This window comes from Stylophora pistillata, chromosome 14 (assembly GCF_964205215.1).
Source record: "Stylophora pistillata chromosome 14, jaStyPist1.2, whole genome shotgun sequence".
NCBI classification, from domain to species: Eukaryota; Metazoa; Cnidaria; class Anthozoa; order Scleractinia; family Pocilloporidae; genus Stylophora; species Stylophora pistillata.
In genome coordinates this window covers 10,102,379-10,119,700 of record NC_142532.1, presented here as the reverse complement: position 1 = coordinate 10,119,700, position 17,322 = coordinate 10,102,379, and the positions used below count along the sequence as shown (strand labels likewise).

The 17,322-nt window shown below is 41.9% G+C and overlaps 3 pseudogenes; 2 read left to right on the top strand and 1 right to left on the bottom strand.

The window, feature by feature from the left end:
- Window positions 1–289: 289 nt before the first annotated feature.
- LOC148716461 (small subunit ribosomal RNA) lies at window positions 290–1,179 on the top strand (annotated as a pseudogene; the record flags this gene model as incomplete).
- A 1,625-nt stretch (window positions 1,180–2,804) lies between these two features.
- Window positions 2,805–3,672, bottom strand: LOC148716460 (small subunit ribosomal RNA; annotated as a pseudogene; the record flags this gene model as incomplete).
- A 12,412-nt stretch (window positions 3,673–16,084) lies between these two features.
- On the top strand, window positions 16,085–16,974 carry LOC148716459 (small subunit ribosomal RNA; annotated as a pseudogene; the record flags this gene model as incomplete).
- Between the last annotated feature and the right edge of the window lie 348 nt (window positions 16,975–17,322).

Genomic DNA, 17,322 nt, shown 5'->3' with positions numbered 1-17,322 from the left:
CCGGGTTCTGTTGGGGCAGCATGTCAGGAGATGGCACGGGGTAGTTGTACGCGGAAAAGACATGGCATACATAGAGTTTTGTCTGCGCTGGGCAAATTAAGAGAGAAGACCCGATCGCTCGGCGACCTTTGATGGGGGAGCAACGAGCCAAGGCGCGATAATTTGGTGGCCTTTCACTGGGTGAGCGTTGGAAAGAACGGAGGGTGCGGCATCGTCCGCTGGTGGGAGAGGCTTGTGGCCGGAGTTTGAGTTGTTTTATTGGCGACTGACTCCAATTAGGGTTAGCTACCTTGTTGATCCTGCCAGTAGTCATATGCTCGTCCCAAAGATTAAGCCATGCATGTCTAAGTATAAGCACTAGTACTGTGAAACTTCCAATGGCTCAGTAAATCAGTTATCGTTTATTTGATTGTACCCTTACTACTTGGATAACCGTAATAATTGTAGAGGTTACAGTTGCGAAAAGTCCCGACTGTCTTCGGAAGGGATGTATTTATTAGAGTAAAAACCAATGCAGATTTTGCCCGATGTTGTGGTGAATCATAGTAACTAATGGAATCGCACGGCCTTTGCGCTGGCGATGTTTTATTGAAATATCTATCCTATCAACTGTCGGTGGTAAGGTAGTGACTTACCATGGTTGCAACGGGTGACGAAGAATTAGGGTTCGATTCCGGAGAGGGAGCCTGAGAAACGGCTACCACATCCAAGGAAAGAAGCAGGCGCGCAGATTACCCAATCCTGACTCAGGGAGGTAGTGACAAGATATAACAATACAAGGCGTTTGCAAGTCTTGTAATTGGAATAAGCACAACCTAAATCCTTTAATGAGGATCCATTGGAGGGTAAGTCTGTTGCCAGAAACCGCGGTAATTCCAACTTCAATAGCGTATATTAAGGTTGTTGCAGTTAAAAAGCCCCTAATTGGATCTTGGGATAGCCCGACCGGTCTGCCCCAAGGTACGTTACTGGCCGAGCTTTTCCTCCTCGCAGAGACTGGGTGTGCTCTTACCTTAGTGTGCTCGGGGTCTGGGACGTTTACTTTGAAAAAATTAGAGTGTTCAAAGCAAGCCGGTGCGTGAATACGTAAGCCTGGAATAATGGAATAGGACTTTGGTTCTAAAAGGACGTAAAGACAGCACAGTGACAATAACTCTCAAAAACGAAACAACAACTTTGAATTTAAATTTACAAGACATGTCATGACATTCTCATGTCATCTTCAGTTACAAATGAGCATTTAACTGTTTTACATTTGAATATAAATTAAGGGACGTTACACACTACGTATCCGGGCTTACGTTACATTTGAATGGAAAAACGCGAAAAATGTAATTAGCGCGTGCTTGACTAGATCAAAAAATAAATAAATATAGTAATATTAAAAATAGATTAGAAGACCAAGGAACAACATAAATAAAAGGAAAGAGACTATTCTAGGTGTTTCAATTCCTGATTAAGGATGGGTTTTTCCTACTTAATATGCAATGCCTCTTTGATCTTAATTTGGTATTTTGAAGCGGCAGAATCTAAGATCGTGAAAGATTCAGTATCACAAGAGTCAAGACAGGCCCTTGGTGATTGCAGGTGCTTGTAAATATGCGAAGTTTTGAGAATACTTCTATCGAAGTAAACAAAGCTGAGTTGGATTTGAATTTTCTTGAAAACTGTTTATCCTTCAATGTGTTTCCGATGTTCATCTGTTTTCAACTGCCTGACATAAGTAGACATGATGTACATGCTATTCGAAAACGCCTATTAAGAAGTGCTCTCGCCAAATGAGGTAAGGAACTCTGTAAGTTAACCATAGTAAGAGACAGATTAGCGGTGCATATCAATGGCATTGTCAGCAACATCGATGGATAGATCCTCCATGGACCTATTAAATATAATGTAGAGAAGGCTGTGAAACGTGTTATCGACACTCACGAGAGGAAAATTAAAAAGTTTAACGCGAAACGTGATTCTACCGTTTGCTTCAACGGAGACAGTCGCCAACCTCTCGCCGCACAATCTCACGTCCGAACAATTGGAAATACTTAAATATGGTCCTCCACACTCCATCTGTCCTCGTAACATTAGCAAAACGGATGTCTTCTCTTGTTTTGAGCTGATTAATCGCACCATGGTCAGAAATCTACTCGACAGAGCTAAAGAGAAAACTGTTCGCAGACCTTTCTCATCTTGCCCATTCGTACGTTTCTTCCCACCAAACCTCTGCAGCGGACTTAAAGAAATGTTGGATACTAAAGGATTTGAGGAAGAACAAGGACATTGTAATACTGAAGCCTGACAAACGAAATGGCTTAGTATTCATGGACAGGAAAGCCCACGAAGAAAGTCTTTTTTCCATTATCAGAGACACTTCTAAGTTTAAGGTTAATGATAACGATACTAAATTACAAAGGGAGGGTAAATTACAACGTTTTTTAAGAGCGCATAAAAATAAGGGCCACTTAGACAAAGATACGTGTGAGAGAATCTATCCAACTGGTTCTCAACCAGCCAGGTTTTATGGGCTACCTAAAATGCACAGGGCTCGGCAGCCTAATGAATCACCTCCATTTCGACCCACGGTATCTTCAATAGGTACCTACAATTACAATTTATCTAAAATTCTTTGTAATCTGCTAGAGCCACATGTCCCGCGTGAATACAACGTCCGCGACATGTTTTCTTTTGTACATGAAATCAAGAAGTTATCAACGTTAGGGAAGTTCATGTTATTTTTCGATGTTGAAAGTTTGTATCTTTTGATGTCGAAGCATGTCTTGTAAATCTAAATTCAAAGTTGTTTCTATTTTGAGAGTTATTCTCTCTCTGCTGTCTTTACGTCCTTTTAGAACCAAAGTCCTATTCCATTATTCCATGCTTACGTATTCCCGCACTGGCTTGCTTTGAACACTCTAATTTTTTCAAAGTAAACGTCCCAGATCCCGAGCACACTCAGGTAAGAGCACACCCAGTCTGCGAAGAGGAAAGGCTTGGTCAGTAACCTACCTTGGGGCAGACCGGCCGGTTCTATCCCAAGATCCAATTAGGGGCTTTTTAACTCCAATAACTTTATTATACGCTATTGGAGCTGGAACTACCGCGGTTTCTGGCAACAGACTTTCCCTCCAATGGATCCTCGTTAAAGGATTTAGGTTATACTCATTCCAATTACAAGACTTGCAAAAGCCTTGTATTGTTATATCTTGTCACTACCTCCCTGAGTTAGCATTCGGTAATTTGCGCGCCTTCTGCCTTTCTTCAATGTGGTAGCCGTTTCTCAGGCTCCCTCTCGGGAATCGAACCCTAATTCTTCGTCACCCGTTGCAACCATGGTAAGCCAGTACCTTACCATCGACAGTTGATGGGGTAGGTATTTCAATGAAACATCGCCAGCGCAGAGGCCGTGCGATTCGATTGGTTACTATGATTCACCACAACACTGGGCAAAATCTGCACTGGTTTTTACTCTAATAAAAACATCCCTTCAGAAGACAGTCGGGACTTTTCGCAACTGTAACCTCTAGAATTACTACGGTTATCCAAGTAGTAACGGTACAATCAAATACACGATAACTAATTTAGTGAGCCATTGGAAGTTTCACAGTACTATTTCTTATACCTAGACATGCATGGCTTAATCTTTGAGACAAGCATATGACTACTGGCAGGATACACAAGGTAGCTATCCGATTTCGGAGTCAGTCGCCAATAAAACAGCTCAAACTCCGGCCAAATGCCTCTCCCACCAACGGAGGATGCCGCACCCTCCGTTCTTTCGAACGCTCAAACAGCGAAAGGCCACTAAAAGATCGCGCCTTGGCTCGTTGCTCCCCTGTCAAGGCGGCCCCATTAAAGGTCGCCGAGCTATCGGGCCTTCTCTCTTGTTTTGCCCAACGCAGACAAAACTCTCTGTATGCCACGTCTTTTCCGCGTACAACTACCCGGTGCCGCTTCCTGGCATGCTGCCCCAACAGAACCCGGTTAGACTCTGAAGGTAGCATGTAGGAAAATGCTATCCATATTCCTAACCCTAAACCTAACCCTAATTAGGGTTAGGGTAAGGAATAAATAACGGTTAAGGGTAGGGTAAAGTAGAGGTCGAGAGTAAATTTAGGTTAGGTCTAGGGATAGGGGTCACAGTCACAGTCACAGCCACACCCTAATTTACCCCAAACGTTTACCCTAAAGGGTTAGGGCCCCAGTCATAGGCATAGTCCTAGTCCTAGTCCTAGTCAAAGTCAAAGTCATAGTGATAGTCATGGTAATAGTCATATTTATAGTCATAGCCATAGTCCTAGTCATAGTCAGACATAGTCATAGTCATAGTCATAGTTTGTGACATGGCTATTACTGATAATGACTATAAACATACTATGGTTGTCACTACATCTATCACTATAACTATACCTCATACTACCACTATAGATATGACTATGGCTAGGAGTAAGGCCATAGTCATAGTCATAGTCATAGCCATAGTCATAGTCATAGTCAGACATAGTCGTAGTCAGTTTTTGTCATGGCTATAAATGTGATAATGACTATGACGATACTATGGTTGTGACTACGGCTATGACTATGAGTATTACTGATACTAGACTATAGATATGACTATGGCTAAGAGTAGGGCCATAGACATAGACATAGTCCTAGTCCTATTCCTGGTCAAAGTCATAGTGTTAGTCATAGTAACAGTAATGGTCATAGTCATAGCCATAGTCCTACTCATAGTCAGACTTAGTCATAGTCATAGTCATAGTTTATGACATGGCTATGACTTTCAAAATGAGTATGAACATACTATAGTTGTGACTATGGCTATGACTATGACTATACCTGATACTATGACTATAGATATGACTATGCCTATGAGTAAGGCCATAGTCATGGTCATAGTCCTAGTCCTAGTCATAGTTATAGTCATAGCCATAGTCCTAGTCACAGTCAGACATAGTCATAGTCATAGTCATAGTTTCTGCCATGGCTATGACTTTGATAACGACTATGACGATACTATGGTTGTGACTCCTAGTATCAGTCATAGTCATAGTCTTAGCCATAGTCACAACCATAGTATGGTCGTAGTCATTATTCAAGTCATAGCCATGACCAAAACTATGACTATGACTATGACTGTCTGACTATGACTAGTACTCTGACTATGATTAGAAGGACTATGACTATGACAATAACCATGTCCATGGCGTTACTCTTGGACATAGTCAAATCTATCGTCCTATTATTAGTAATAGTAATCTTCCTAGCCTGTCATAATCAATTTCATAGTAAGAGTGCTAGTCACAATCATAGTCTTAGTCCTACCCATAGTCGAAGGCTTGCGCATTGAAGTGTTTTAACAGTTTGTCAGCCCATCAAGTACTAGCAACTCTGTCACTCAGTCTGTCACTCAGTTACTCAGTGAGCAGTTTGCTAACCACTCAGTCAAACGATTACTAGTCGTTCAGTATGGTAGTCAACAGGTCAGTCGGTCAGGTACCAGTGATTAGTTCAAACCATTAGACGGTCAGGCAATTATCACACACCAATAAGTCTGTCAGTAAGTCAATTACGCAGGCAATGAATTAGTCATTTAACCCCTCAGTCAATCAGTCGCTCAACCAGGAAGTCAGTAGTGAACAATTAGCCAGTAAACCATCAGTCACTAACCCGTCAGTTGCCACTCGCCTAACATCGGCCTTAGGGAGCAAGTCAATTAACCACTGGGACAACCAGTCAAGTACCACTAAAAAAATCAATCATTTAGTCATCCAGTCAGTCCGCCAGGCACTTAGCCAGCTATTCAACATTCGTTCAGCAGGTCAGGTAACTGTTCAGGTAGCCAGTCAATTGCCACTGAGTAGGCCGACCATTCAGTCACTCACTCAGACAACCTGCCAGTCAGCATCTACATCACCATTCAGCTAGGCACTTAGATGCCAGTCGGTCAGCAACTCAGGCAACTAGTCAGACAGCCAGTCAAGTACCATTGAGTCATCCCGTCAGTCCACAAGACACTCATCCAGTTAGTTGCCAGGCAGTTAGTCACTCAGTCAGCAGTCGGTCAGCAATTTAGTTAACCGGTTAGATAGCCAAGCAAGGACCACTGAGTCATCTAACCGTTCAGTCAGTTACTCAGTTAACAAGCCAGTCAGCATCTCAATTAACATCACAACTCGGTCACGAGCTTAGTTAACCAGTCAGATAGGAAGTCAAGTGCCTCTGAGCCAGTCAACCATTCATTAATCGGGTCACTCAACCAGCCAGTCGACCAGTCAGTCAGTAGTAAATAATTAGTGACCTAGGGTTCATTTTATCAGCACGTTGACTAACCAAACACATAGCCAGTCAATTACTATTGACTTCCTCAGTCTTTCAATCAGGCTCTTCATCAGCGAGTCGCTTAGTCACCAGTGAATTAGCCGACGAGTCACCAGTTGTAGAAAAAGTCAGTTAACTAGGCAGATATATAGTCCAGTACTATTAAGACAGTTTACCTTTCAGTCGGCCGGTAAGTCAATCAGGCAGTGAGCCAGTCAGTCAGTGCGATGTTAGCCTAGTGGCAACTGACTAGTTACTGACTGATGGTTTACTGGCTGATTGTTCACTACTTCAACGGCTGACTAACTGGCTAACTTATTGGTTATTTAGGTGCTTGAGTAACTGGTTGAGTGAGTGGATGTCCGACTGACTGAGTTAATGGTTACTGACTAATTGACGGGTAAACTAACTCACTAATACCTGACTGGCTTACTGACTGGTTGAGTGACTCGCTCGTGCCTCACTAGCCCTCTGACTTGTTGACTGACATGGTGACCGACTACCCACAAATTAATTGGCTGGTGACGCAATTCTCATTTAACTAGTTGGTAAAAGTGAGTTACTGAATGTTTAACTGAATGTATGAATTAAAGGTTCCTGAGCCGATTTACTGATTGATTGACTGACTAAATAGTAGCTGACTGACCATTTGACCTGTTGACGGACGCTCCGACTAAGAAATGATTGACTAGGGTCACTCAACCATTCAGACGGAGAGTCAGTAAACCAGCCAATCAGCTGGTCAGTCACGACTCAAAAAGCGACGCAGTCGCCAGTCGGTCGTCGAGTCGGTTAACCAGTCCGATAACCAGTCAAGTACCACTGAGTTAGTCAACCATTCAGTCATCAAGTCAGTCCACCAGCCACTTACCCAGCCAATCAGTCACCAATCGGTAAGCAAGTCAGTCAACCCATCAGTCAACTAGTCAGATAGGCGTCAGGAACAAATGTGTCAGTCAACTAGTGCGTCAGATTGTTAAGTACCACTGACGAGGTCGACCAATGAGTCAGCCAGTCACCACTTTGTGAGCTTGTCGGTCACTAGTCGCTTATTCAGTCAGTCACCAGTCCGTTAGCAAGTTGGTAAACCAATCAGTCAACTGGTCACTTTCAGTAAGTCGGATAGTCACTTAGCCGTGCATTTATTAATGGTCCGCAACTCAGTCAACCATTGAGATACACAGAAGGATACCAGTAATTCACTCAACCACTCAATAAACTAGTCACTAAGCCAGTCAATCACCTATGGGTCAGCCAGGTAGCCTAACAGTTTGTCAGCCGGTCAATTACTAACAAGTCTGTCACTCAGTCAGTCACTCGGCTACTCAGTGAGCAAGTCAGTAACCACTCAGTTCGTCAGTCCATAACCAGTCACTCAGTAAGGTAGTCAACGAGTCAGTTAGTCGGTCAGGTACCAGTGATCAGGTCAACCCATTAAACGATCAGACAGTAATCACCCACCAATAAGTCTGTCAGCAAGTCAAACACCTAGCCAGTCAACCAGTCATTTAACCAGTCAGTCCATAGGTCACTCAACCAAGAAGTGACCGAGTTAAGTAACAATGAATGAGTCACCAGTCGGTCAGTAAGGCAGTCAACACCTCAGGATTCCAGTTAAGTAACAGTAGGTCGGTTAAGCCGTCAGTCACATACCATTGAGTGAGTCAAGCTGTCAGTCAGCCGGCGAGTCATCATTCAGTCAGCTAGTTAGTAAACCAGTCAGTCAGTTAGTCAGGTACTAGTGGGTCATTCAATTAGTCAATGAGCCTATTACTCAACCGTCAGTTAGACAGTCCAACAGTAGTCGGCCACGAGTGACTTAATTAATAAGTCAGACAGTCACTGAATCAGTCAGTCGCCAGTCAGTAATCTTTAAGTCTTTCAGTCAGTCAACCAGTTAGGGACCCAGTTAGTCAGCCGTTCATTAACCAGTGTGTTAGTCATTCAGTTAGCCAGCGGTTCAGGTACCAGTGAATAGTAAACCAAGTAGAACTAGTAAGTAGGATGATCAGCTAGTAGTGAGTCAGTCAACCACTTAACCAGTCAGTTACCAGTCAATTAGCCAATCGTTTCTCAGTCAGTGCGTCAGTCAACAAGTCATATTGCCAGTCAGTCAATCAGTCAGCCACTCGGCTCAGGAACCTTTAACTCAGTCCGTCAGTTAAACATTCATTAACCCGCTCAGGTCCCAACCAGTTAGTTCACAAGTCCGTCACCAGTCAATTAGCCCGTCGGTAGTCAGTCACCATGTCGGTCAACAACTCGGAATGCTAGTGAAGCACCAGCGAGTCACTCAACCAGTCAGTCAGCCGGTCAGGTACCATTGAGTTAGTTTAGCCGTCAATCAGTCAGTAACCATTAACTCAGTCAGTCGGAAAACCACTCACTCAAGCAGTTAAATAACCAATCAGTTAGCCAGTTAGTAAGCCGTTGAGGCACAACTCAGTCTGCAAGTTAACAATCAGCCAGTTAACTATCAGTCAGTAAGCAGTCAGTTGCCACTGAGTTAACAACGCACTCAGGCAGCAAGTAAGTTAACCAGTCCGATAACCACTCAAGTACCACTAAGTAAGTCAACCATTCAGTCATCCAGTCAGTCTACGAGGCACTTACCCAGTTAGTCACCGGTCGATCAGCAAGTCAGGTAAATGGTCAGAGAGCCAGTCAAGTGCCACTGAGTCAGCCGAACATTCAGTCAGTCACTCAGTCAACCTGCCAGTCAGCATCTCAATCACCATTCAGCTAGGCACTTAGTCGCCAGTCTGTCAGCAACTCAGGTAACTAGTCAGACAGCCAGTCAAGTACCATTGAGTCATCCAGTCAGTCCACAAGACACTCAGCCAGTTAGTCACCAGGCAGTTAGTCACTCAGTCAGCAGTCGGTCGGCAAGTGTTAGTTAATTGGTTAGAGAGCCAAGCAAGTACCACAAAGTCAGCCAACCATTCAGTCAGTGACTCAGTCAACCAGCCAGTCAGCATGTCAATCACCATTCAATTAGGCACAGTCACAAGTCAGACACCAAGTTAGTTAACCAGTCAGATAGCAACTGAAGTGCCACTGAGCCAGTCAAACATTCATTAATCGAATCAGTCAACCAGCTAGTAAGCCAGTCAGTCAGTAGTCGATTATTCGCGACATAGTCCCCATTTGATCAGGAAATCGACTAACCAGACAGATAGCCAGTCAAATACCATTGAGTCAATCAGTCTTTTAATCAGCCACTCAGTCAACGAGTCACTTAGCCACCAGTCAATTAGCTGACCAGTCACCAGTTGTGCACCAAGTCAGTTAACCAGTCAGGTATTCAGTCCAGTGAAATTAAGTCAGTCAACCTTTCAGTCGACCAGTCAGTCAATCAGGCAGTCAGCCAGTCAGTCAGCAATCAATCACCCACTCGCTCACCAGTCGGTTCGCAAGTCAGACAGCCAATCAGATAGCCAGTCAAGAACCACTGGATCAGACGACTTTTCAGTCAGTCGGTCAATGAACCAGCCAGGCAGCCGGTCAGTCACCAGTCAATTAGCAACTCAGTCACCAGTCGGTCAGCAAGTCGGTTAACCTGTCAAGTCCCAATGGTTCAGTCAACCTTTCTTTTAGCCGGTCAGTCAACGAGACAGTTAGTCACCAGTCGATAAGCAAGTCTGGTAAATGGTCAGATAGCCAGTCAAGTGCCACTGAGTCAGCCGACCATTCAGTCACTTACTCAGTCAACCTGCCAGTCACCATCTCGATCTTTTGGTGGCCTTTCGCTGTCTGAGCGTTCGAAAGAACGGAGGGTGCGGCATCGTCCGTTGGTGGGAGAGGCTTGTGGCCGGAGCTTGAGTTGTTTTATTGGCGACTGACTTCGATATGGGATAGCTACCTTGTGTATCCTGCCAGTAGTCATATGCTTGTCTCAAAGATTAAACCATGCATGTCTAAGTATAAGCAGTAGTACTGTGAAACCTCGAATGGCTCATTAAATCAGTTATCGTTTATTTGATTGTACCCTTACTACATGGATAACCGTAGTAATTCTAGAGGTTACAGTTGCGAATAGTCCCGACTGTCTTCGAAAGGGATATATCTATTAGAGTAAAAACCAATGCAGATTTTGCCCGGTGTTGTGGTGAATCATAGTAACTAATCGAATCGCACGACCTTTGCGCTGGCGATGTTTCATTGAAATATCTACCCCATCAACGGTCGATGGTAAGGTAGTGGCTTACCATGGTTCCCACGGGTGACAAAGAATTAGGGTTCGATTGCGGAGAGGGAGCCTAGGAAACGGCTACCACATCCAAGGAAGGCAGCAGGCGCGCAAATTACCCAATCCTGACTTAGGGAGGTAGTGACAAGAAATAACAATACAAGGCTTTACAATACAACGATTTATATGTTTTCGCCCACTTTCATCATTACATATGCAACCTTCCTTCCATCCCCAAATCCTCATTAACAAAATGGTTACCTTTTTTTCTGAAGCTTATAACTTCCCCAAAATTAAAGATTAAGACATGAAATTTATACACAATATAGCCAATTTTATATTATTTGTGCCGCTTGAATTTCTTGTGATGTTATTAAATATCTTTTATTTTACTAAGATTTATCTTTCAACTTTCAGAAAATGAGACGTGAAGATCATGACAAATGTCCAATTATTTTGCCAACATTTTATCAAACTACAACAACTTATATACCATAATAAATATCTAAGTAAGGGGAATACATTGGTGTATTTATATTCTCTAAAAGCTGGAATCCACATGTGCTGGAGACGATAACAGATCGAAAGGTTTAGGTAGTTACCCACTAGCCCTGATGCGAAAAGAAATTCATTTAAAAGTTAGGTTTTAAGTAAAGAAGCCGCTCTTTCACATATGTATAGACCTGATTACTTACTATATTTTTACAGGGTTTCGTATCATTTGATATAAAATTTTAGAAGTTATCGCAGTTAGAGTTAAATTTAAGGTAACAACGTTAAAAATGATGCCAAAAAAATTCATAAAAAACTTAGGTTTTAAGTAAAGAGGCCGCACTTTCACGTATATGCAGACATTGTTACTTGCTATATTTATACAGGGTTTCATATCATTTAATTAAAAAGTGTAGAAATTATCGCAGTTAGGGCTAAATTATGGATAACCACCTTAACATCTCTCGAGAATCAGGCTAAAAATATCTCAAAGAAGCCCAAATTTGGTGTGTACATAGTTTGCAATATTCCCCATTCAGTGATTTTAACTAACGTCCATTCCCTCTAATTTTAGAAATCTGACGGAAAGCAAAAAATCCTTGGTATAGGTATATACCCTACACAAGGCTTGACACGAAACTCAACCTTGAAACTAGTGCTAGATCGCAAAACTGCTAAAACCTTTATTCTTGGGAGTTGAGAGCTGAAATTTTCAAAGATGCTTATGGCCTACTTTCTATCACTTGCACCAGGTTTCAAGTCATTTCAATCAATATTTTGGATTTTTAAGCCCTTTTTCGTCAAATTTGCATATTTGAGAAAAGTGAGTGTTAGGGCTTAAGGGCTTTTCGCGTTTTTTTAAGCACCATCTCTTTGAATGTAGACAAGTTATACATCGTTGGAATGCTCAGGTTAAGGACTACAACTTGATGTATTCAAAAGTATTGAAATAATTACAGCGCATGCGCTGGAGTCACCATTGTCCATTTCTTTAACAATAGTTTGCTGTAATTGGTTTAGAAAAGGATTGATTTGAGATTTTTTATGAATTTTCTTGTAACACGAGTCTCATATGTACGCTGTGCGGACCTATGTTTTTGTCTTTTAAAAATTCGTAAAAAACTCACTTTGTATCGGTTTTTCGTTAAACTAACACCGATGTCATTACAACTGAAATTATTTTTGATTAAAATTTAAAAAGGATTGATTTTTCCAACCTTTTTCGTCTTCTTTTACACGCCATAAATCTTAAGCGTTTCTATCTATTCACCTAATACTTACACATACAATGGAACAGTTTCCGTACTTAATGCCTGCTAACTTTGAAGGCTGGAACAATGAGGGCTTTTGAGTAACAGTAGATTTAATGAGTACCTGTTCATTTTACGATTACGCTATTTTCGCCTAACTCCTGACGTTTGAAAAATTCTGAAAAAATTAACAAAACATTAACTGTACCTTATTTGACCAGCATAAGACAGAACATAAAACGACGTTATCTACCATGTTAAATTTTGTTTAAAATTTTAAAATTAAATATTTGCTGTGATTGACAGAAGTCAACCTTATTTGAAAGGTAGCAATCAACCTAATTTGCCTAAATTAAGAACACCATAAGAAAATCAAATGTCTCATCTCCTATGCCTGTAGGTTTGAAGTTGTTCAACAGTACAATAGTTACAATAGCTACAGTTACATATGATGCACGATCCTCGCAGTAGATAGCGCTATTTAAGCAATAGCGAAAATCAGAACTGAAAAAAATCAGGCCTGTACGGGACTCCAACCACTGATCTCTGCGATACTAGTGCAGCGCTCTACCAATTGAGCTAACAAGCCAAATGGGAGGAGGCCGTTAAGATTTATGACTTTCACGGGTTTATTACGAATCAACTTAACGGCCTCCTCCCAGTTGGCTTGTTAGCTCAATTGGTAGAGCGCTGCACTAGTATCGCAGAGGTCAGTGGTTGGAGTCCCGTACAGGCCTGACTTTTTTCAGGTCTGATTTTCGCTATTGCTTAAATAGCGCTATCTACTGCGACGATCCTGCATCATACGTATCTAATACCGCAGTTCAAAATATATGAACTTCATATATTTCATTGTATCTGAGTTACAGTTACAGTAGAATGAATGAATGCTACCCTTGGCAAAAAAATCCAAGATGGCGGACATCAAATAGGATGCCCTCATGGGTACTGCTCTAACTCCTCAACCTGTGATGCTCTTCACTTGCAATTTATGAGTACTACAAGAGGTATAGAACAAGTCACACACCCAATATAAATATATTTCTTCAAGAGAATGGAGTAACGTTAGTTTGAAGATTGACTAGAAAAACATCAAAAATGGGCTAAGGGGTAAAAGTGAGATAAACTCAGTCTTAAGGTCTGGAGACCACTCAGAAAGCGCTAGAGGTTGTTGTTGGGGATCATTGAGCGTATAGCAAGAGTTTCAGGGAAATTTAAACTTTTGATCAAAATGGCCATGCTACCCCTTGGCCAAAATATCCAAGATGGCGGACACCAAATGGGGTGCTATCATAGCAACTACTACAACTAACGAATCTCTAAGGATGTGGAATTGTAATTTTTGTGAGACATAGACATGGCATGGAACTAGTTTGCTATGAAGTTTGAAGTAGTTAGATGCCGAATGAAGAGAGATATGGCAGCTGGAAGATTGACAAGTCAAACGTGTCAGATGGGCTAAGGGGTATAAGTGAGAATATCTTTGTTGGAATGAATAATAGACTTCAACTTTTTTTATCAAACAACAACATATTATATATTGTTTGAAAGGTCTTGACAAGAGAAACATTTTGGTGTATTTAAAACCCTTCAATGCGCAGGCCTTCGACTATGCCTAGGACTAAGACTATGATTGTGACTAGCACTCTTACTATGACAATGATTATGACTGGCTAGGAAGATTACTATTACTAATACTAGGACGATAGATTTGACTATGTCCAAGAGTAACGCCATGGACATGGTTATTGTCATAGTCATAGTCCTCCTAATCATAGTCAGAGTACTAGTCATAGTCAGACAGTCATAGTCATAGTCATAGTCTTCGTCATGGCTATGACTTTAATAATGACTATGACCATACTATGGTTGTGACTATGGCTAAGACTATGACTATGACTGATACTAGGAGTCACAACCATAGTATCGTCATAGTCGTTATCAAAGTCATAGCCATGACAAAAACTATGACTATGACTATGTCTGACTGTGACTAGGACTATGGCTATGACTATAACTATGACTAGGACTAGGACTACGACTATGACTATGGCCTTACTCATAGGCATAGTCATATCTATAGTCATAGTATCAGGTATAGTCATAGTCATAGCCATAGTCACAACCATAGTCTGTTCATACTCATTTTGAAAGTCATAGCCATGTCATAAACTATGACTATGACTAAGTCTGACTATGAGTAGGACTATGGCTATGACTATGACCATTACTGTTACTATGACTAACACTATGACTTTGACCAGGAATAGGACTAGGACTATGTCTATGTCTATGGCCCTACTCTTAGCCATAGTCATATCTATAGTCTAGTATCAGTAATACTCATAGTCATAGCCGTAGTCACAACCATAGTATCGTCATAGTCATTATCACATTTATAGCCATGACAAAAACTGACTACGACTATGTCTGACTATGACTATGACTATGGCTATGACTATGACTATGACTATGGCCTTACTCCTAGCCATAGTCATATCTATAGTGGTAGTATGAGGTATAGTTATAGTGATAGATGTAGTGACAACCATAGTATGTTTATAGTCATTATCAGTAATAGCCATGTCACAAACTATGACTATGACTATGACTATGTCTGACTATGACTAGGACTATGGCTATGACTATGACTATGACTTTGACTATTACCATGACTATCACTATGACTTTGACTTTGACTAGGACTAGGACTAGGACTATGCCTATGACTGGGGCCCTAACCCTTTAGGGGAACCGTTTGGGGTAAATTAGGGTGTGGCTGTGACTGTGACTGTGACTGGCTGTGACTGGTTACCTAACTTCGTGACCGACTCGTGACTGACCTGGTTGCCTGGTTGACTGCCTGTTTGACTGAAATGTTGACTGGCTCAATGATACTAGAGTGGCGATCTCACCCTGTATCTAAGAGCTAAGGAGTAACCCTGGCCGTTTATTTTAGAGCTAAGGAGTAACCCAATCGCTAACACTAACCGATATTTATTCCTAGCCATACCCCTATTCCTAGACCTCACCTAAATTTATTCTCGACCTCTACTTTACCCTACCCTTAACCGTTATTTATTCCTTACCCTAACCCCAATATAGGGTTAGGGTTTAGGGTTAGCGTTATACGGTTGGGGTAAGAATAAATTATTGGATGGATGAGCCTAGAGAAATTTTACTAACCCTAGCCGTAACCCTCAGGGGTTAGGGTTAGGGAAGAATTAGGGTTACGGTTAGGAATATGGATAGTATTAAACTCCGGTTAGGTTGGGGCTAGGGTTAAATTAGGATGAGGGTTAGGAATAAAATTACAGTTAGGGTTAAATTTGATAACTTTTAGGCACAACTTTTAGGATACCTTTTAACGGTTAGGTTAGGGTTAGGGTTAAATTTCGATGAGGGTTAGGAATAAAATTACAGTTAGGGTTAATTTGATAACTTTTAGGCATAGGGATAGGTATAAATTAAAGTTGGGGTTAGGGTTAGGGTTAGGAATATGGATAGCATTTTCCTACATGCTACCTTTAGAGTCTAACCGGGTTCTGTTGGGGCAGCAGGTCAGGAGATGGTACAGGGTAGTTGTACGCGGAAAAGACGTGGCATACATAGAGTTTTGTCTGCGCTGGGCGAATTAAGAGAGAAGGCCCGATCGCTAGGCGACCTTTGATGGGGCCGCCTTGACGGGGGAGCAACGAGCCAAGCCGCGATAATTTGGTGGCCTTTCTCTGGCTGCGCGTTAAAAAGAACGGAGGGTGCGGCATCGTCCGCTGGTGGGAGAGGTCTGTGACCGGAGTTTGAGTTGTTTTATTTGCGACTGACTCCGATATCGGATAGCTACCTTGTTGATCCTGCCAGTAGTCATATGCTTGTCTCAAAGATTAAACCATGCATGTCTAAGTATAAGCACTAGTATTGTGAAACTTCGAATGGCTCATTAAATCAGTTATCGTTTATTTGATTGTACCCTTACTACTTGGATAACCGTAATAATTGTAGAGGTTACAGTTGCGAAAAGTTCCGAATGTCTTCGGAAGGGATGTATTTATTAGAGTAAAAACCAATGCAGATTTTGCCCGGTGTTGTGGTGAATCATAGTAACTAATGGAATCGCACGGCTTTTGCGCTGGCGATGTTTTATTCAAATATCTATCCTATCAACTGTCGGTGGTAAGGTAGTGACTTACCATGGTTGCAACGGGTGACGAAGAATTAGGGTTCGATTCCGGAGAGGGAGCCTGAGAAACGGCTACCATATCCAAGGAAGGCAGCAGGCGCGCAGATTACCTAATCCTGACTCAGGGAGGAAGTGACAAGATATAACAATACAAGGCTTCTGCAAGTCTTGTAATTGGAATGAATACAACCTAAATCCTTTAACGAGGATCCACTGAAGGGTAAGTCTGTTGCCAGAAACCGCGGTAATTCCAACTTCAATAGCGTATATTAAGGTTGTTGCAGTTAAAAAGCCCCTAATTGGATCTTGGGATAGCCCGGCCGGTCTGCCCCAAGGTACGTTACTGGCCGAGCTTTTCCTCCTCGCAGAGACTGGGTGTGCTCTTACCTGAGTGTGCTCGGGATCTGTGACGTTTACTTTGAAAAAATTAGAGTGTTCAAAGCAAGCCGGTGCGTGAATACGTAAGCCTGGAATAATGGAATAGGACTTTGGTTCTAATAGGACGTAAAGACAGCAGAGTGACAATAACTCTCAAAAAAGAAACGAGAACTTTGAATTTTTGAAGTTTTGAGAATACTTCTATCGAAGTAAGCAAAGCTGAGTTGGATTTGAATTTTCTTAAAAACTGTTTGTCCTTCAATGTGTTTCCGATGTTCATCTGTTTTCGACTGCCTAACATAAGTAGACATGATGTACATGCTATTCGAAAACGCCTATTAAGAAGTGCTATCGCCAAACGAAGAAACGAACTCTGTAAGTTAACCATAGTAAGAGACAGATTAGCGGTGCATATCAATGGCATTGTCAGCAACATCGATGGATACATCCTCCATGGAACTATTAAATATAATGTAGAGAAGGCTGTGAAACGTGTTATCGCCTTTCACGAGAAGAAACTTAAA